Source organism: Schistocerca gregaria, unplaced genomic scaffold (genome assembly GCF_023897955.1).
Source record: "Schistocerca gregaria isolate iqSchGreg1 unplaced genomic scaffold, iqSchGreg1.2 ptg000874l, whole genome shotgun sequence".
Taxonomy (NCBI): domain Eukaryota; kingdom Metazoa; phylum Arthropoda; class Insecta; order Orthoptera; family Acrididae; genus Schistocerca; species Schistocerca gregaria.
In genome coordinates, this window is record NW_026062235.1 from 2501 (window position 1) to 7500 (window position 5000).

The 5000-nt window shown below is 52.7% G+C and overlaps 1 non-coding gene across 1 annotated transcript in view; it reads right to left on the reverse strand.

Annotated features, from left to right (window-relative positions):
• Window positions 1–1519, reverse strand: part of LOC126323850 (small subunit ribosomal RNA) — a 1893-nt gene extending 374 nt beyond the window's left edge. The window contains exon 1 of the ribosomal RNA XR_007559711.1: window positions 1–1519. This exon is cut by the window's left edge and continues 374 nt beyond it. This is a non-coding gene — a ribosomal RNA (small subunit ribosomal RNA).
• Between the last annotated feature and the right edge of the window lie 3481 nt (window positions 1520–5000).

Below are 5000 nucleotides of genomic sequence, written 5' to 3' on the forward strand. Positions count from 1 at the left end.
CTGTTATTGCTCAATCTCGTGCGGCTAGAAGCCGCCTGTCCCTCTAAGAAGAAAAGTAATCGCTGACAGCACGAAGGATGTCACGCGACTAGTTAGCAGGCTAGAGTCTCGTTCGTTATCGGAATTAACCAGACAAATCGCTCCACCAACTAAGAACGGCCATGCACCACCACCCACCGAATCAAGAAAGAGCTATCAATCTGTCAATCCTTCCGGTGTCCGGGCCTGGTGAGGTTTCCCGTGTTGAGTCAAATTAAGCCGCAGGCTCCACTCCTGGTGGTGCCCTTCCGTCAATTCCTTTAAGTTTCAGCTTTGCAACCATACTTCCCCCGGAACCCAAAAGCTTTGGTTTCCCGGAGGCTGCCCGCCGAGTCATCGGAGGAACTGCGGCGGATCGCTGGCTGGCATCGTTTATGGTTAGAACTAGGGCGGTATCTGATCGCCTTCGAACCTCTAACTTTCGTTCTTGATTAATGAAAACATACTTGGCAAATGCTTTCGCTTCTGTTCGTCTTGCGACGATCCAAGAATTTCACCTCTAACGTCGCAATACGAATGCCCCCGCCTGTCCCTATTAATCATTACCTCGGGTTCCGAAAACCAACAAAATAGAACCGAGGTCCTATTCCATTATTCCATGCACACAGTATTCAGGCGGGCTTGCCTGCTTTAAGCACTCTAATTTGTTCAAAGTAAACGTGCCGGCCCACCGAGACACTCAACAAAGAGCACCCTGGTAGGATTTAAACGGGGTCCGCCTCGGGACGCGAAAGCACCCCTTCGGCTCGCCCCACCGGCAGGACGTCCCACGATACATGCCAGTTAAACACCGACGGGCGGTGAACCAACAGCGTGGGACACAAATCCAACTACGAGCTTTTTAACCGCAACAACTTTAATATACGCTATTGGAGCTGGAATTACCGCGGCTGCTGGCACCAGACTTGCCCTCCAATAGATACTCGTTAAAGGATTTAAAGTGTACTCATTCCGATTACGGGGCCTCGGATGAGTCCCGTATCGTTATTTTTCGTCACTACCTCCCCGTGCCGGGAGTGGGTAATTTGCGCGCCTGCTGCCTTCCTTGGATGTGGTAGCCGTTTCTCAGGCTCCCTCTCCGGAATCGAACCCTGATTCCCCGTTACCCGTTACAACCATGGTAGGCGCAGAACCTACCATCGACAGTTGATAAGGCAGACATTTGAAAGATGCGTCGCCGGTACGAGGACCGTGCGATCAGCCCAAAGTTATTCAGAGTCACCAAGGCAAACGGACCAGACAAGCCAATCCGATTGGTTTTGATCTAATAAAAGCGTCCCTTCCATCTCTGGTCGGGACTCTGTTTGCATGTATTAGCTCTAGAATTACCACAGTTATCCAAGTAACGTGGGTACGATCTAAGGAACCATAACTGATTTAATGAGCCATTCGCGGTTTCACCTTAATGCGGCTTGTACTGAGACATGCATGGCTTAATCTTTGAGACAAGCATATGACTACTGGCAGGATCAACCAGGGAGCTGCGTCAACTAGAGCTGAGCAGCCGGCCGCCCGGGAGTGTGTCCCGGGGGCCCGCGCGAACACGCAAGCGTCCGCTCAATTATTCTGCAAACAGGAGGAGGCCGAGCTCCCCTGCACGATACACCTCGAAACCCTCTCAGGTCCCGGCGGCGCGCAGCGCCGTCCTAGGTACTTGGTCGGTTTCGAGAGAGGCGCAATCGCCCGGAGTTAGGCGAGTAGACGGTTTTAGTGCGAACACCCTTGCTCCCAACTGAGCTTGCCGCTGCCGACAGAGGCCCGGGAGCGTGCTGTCGTGGCATTGCCGGCGGGAGACAACACGCGCCACCTATGGTGACCGGCAGCTCCAACGCCAGCGCCACACAAGGGCAAAGCCCCACTTGGGTGCAGAAGCGAACTCTCCCAGCACAGCGCACGCGCCAACACGTCCGCACAACTGCGATACAAACCACCTGCGAGAACCGCTGGGGCGACCGAGCAGCAGACGGCGTCGCGGCGCCGAGTGCCAGGCGGCGGCGCATCCTCAACGCACACAGTCCTCAATCAGACCAGCACACTGCAGATGTCCACCGCGCTTCGCACCGGGCTCGGCTGAACCAACTTTGGCCGCCAGGCGCCGCGTGCAGGGTGCGCCGCAGCGTAGCTGCGCCGCCTGCCGAGCCCGTCGGCTGGCGCTCCTGCCACTCGGCGCCCCCCACCAGCCGCCTGTTGCGCGTGCGCCCACGCAGCGCGCGGCCAACACGCCGGGCGGCCCCCCTTCACCGGCCGGGAACAGTCCCACCAAGCCACCGCCGCGTATCGCTTCATACCCACATGGGCCTAGTCACGTGTGTGGATGTGGCGGGTACCGCTGAAACAACCGGTTAATAGCTGTACCGATCGTCGCCATCACAGATTCACCTCCAGCGTGAACAACCGCTCAACAACGGATTTCCAGTTCATTTGCGTATCTTGGGCAGTAAACGTAGATGTCCACCTACATTTGCGAATTCAACAATTCTTGCATGCCAGGATGTCATGTGTCACGACACGCTACATCAGACCACATACACACTGCGACATGTGCAGAAGAGAACACGTGGAAGGTGGCCCGCGCACGTATGCGATGTCCCTTCCGCGATCCACTGTCAACCGGCATCTGCGGCATGTCCCAGATATGGAACGCGGTCCACCAGGGTAGCACTTTGTGTGAGGCAATACGACAAAGTCGGAATACACGCGTCACTACATCACACGGCTCACGCTGACCTGACCTGACTCACCGCACCACCACCCCCAGCGACCCAGGGTGACATACAATGCGTTCGTACGTTCCTCCCACACGCCTCTACGGCGTACCACAGTGCAACCTAGCTGTTATTGGGAGACGAGACAAGTAGCATCGAGCACAACATATGGAAATTGAGATTCGACACCGTTGGGCACAGCCAGCGTACGGTCACACGTATCACACTACTTCACTCTGTACGTAACTACCGATGATCGGTACAGCGTGTGGGTTACGCGTACGACATCAGCGGACAATGGACACAGACCATACCACGACGTACACTGAGGGCGTCGACATCTGAACGCAACTGAACAGCTGCGAGGCTCATTTAACACTCAAACGCCAGACCGACCAGCTTGAGAGGACGGAGACACAAAGAGAGGGGCAGAGGGGGGGGGGGGGCGATATAGTCCTATTGCAGTACAATTGACAGTGGATAGCGGGAATATGTGGAAAGTAAGCAACACTCGCAAGACATCTACATGAGGATAACAACGACACCAGAGATTCCGAGCAGTGAACTATGTTAGGCAAAGGGACAACGTGGGTTAGGTTAAGGGACAACGTGGGTTAGGTTAAGGGACAACGTGGGTTAGGTTAAGGGACAACGTGGGTTAGGTTAAGGGACAACGTGGGTTAGGTTAAGGGACAACGTGGGTTAGGTTAAGGGACAACGTGGGTTAGGTTAAGGGACAACGTGGGTTAGGTTAAGGGACAACGTGGGTTAGGTTAAGGGACAACGTGGGTTAGGTTAAGGGACAACGTGGGTTAGGTTAAGGGACAACGTGGGTTAGGTTAAGGGACAACGTGGGTTAGGTTAAGGGACAACGTGGGTTAGGTTAAGGGACAACGTGGGTTAGGTTAAGGGACAACGTGGGTTAGGTTAAGGGACAACGTGGGTTAGGTTAAGGGACAACGTGGGTTAGGTTAAGGGACAACGTGGGTTAGGTTAAGGGACAACGTGGGTTAGGTTAAGGGACAACGTGGGTTAGGTTAAGGGACAACGTGGGTTAGGTTAAGGGACAACGTGGGTTAGGTTAAGGGACAACGTGGGTTACGTTAAGGGACAACGTGGGTTACGTTAAGGGACAACGTGGGTTACGTTAAGGGACAACGTGGGTTACGTTAAGGGACAACGTGGGTTAGGTTAAGGGACAACGTGGGTTAGGTTAAGGGACAACGTGGGTTAGGTTAAGGGACAACGTGGGTTAGGTTAAGGGACAACGTGGGTTAGGTTAAGGGACAACGTGGGTTAGGTTAAGGGACAACGTGGGTTAGGTTAAGGGACAACGTGGGTTAGGTTAAGGGACAACGTGGGTTAGGTTAAGGGACAACGTGGGTTAGGTTAAGGGACAACGTGGGTTAGGTTAAGGGACAACGTGGGTTAGGTTAAGGGTCAACGTGGGTTAGGTTAAGGGACAACGTGGGTTAGGTTAAGGGACAACGTGGGTTAGGTTAAGGGACAACGTGGGTTAGGTTAAGGGACAACGTGGGTTAGGTTAAGGGACAACGTGGGTTAGGTTAAGGGACAACGTGGGTTAGGTTAAGGGACAACGTGGGTTAGGTTAAGGGACAACGTGGGTTACGTTAAGGGACAACGTGGGTTACGTTAAGGGACAACGTGGGTTACGTTAAGGGACAACGTGGGTTACGTTAAGGGACAACGTGGGTTACGTTAAGGGACAACGTGGGTTACGTTAAGGGACAACGTGGGTTAGGTTAAGGGACAACGTGGGTTACGTTAAGGGACAACGTGGGTTAGGTTAAGGGACAACGTGGGTTAGGTTAAGGGACAACGTGGGTTAGGTTAAGGGACAACGTGGGTTAGGTTAAGGGACAAATTGAGTTAGGTTAAGGGACAAATTGAGTTAGGTTAAGGGACAAATTGAGTTAGGTTAAGGGACAAATTGAGTTAGGTTAAGGGACAAATTGAGTTAGGTTAAGGGACAAATTGAGTTAGGTTAAGGGACAAATTGAGTTAGGTTAAGGGACAAATTGAGTTAGGTTAAGGGACAAATTGAGTTAGGTTAAGGGACAAATTGAGTTAGGTTAAGGGACAAATTGAGTTAGGTTAAGGGACAAATTGAGTTAGGTTAAGGGACAAATTGAGTTAGGTTAAGGGACAAATTGAGTTAGGTTAAGGGACAAATTGAGTTAGGTTAAGGGACAAATTGAGTTAGGTTAAGGGACAAATTGAGTTAGGTTAAGGGAT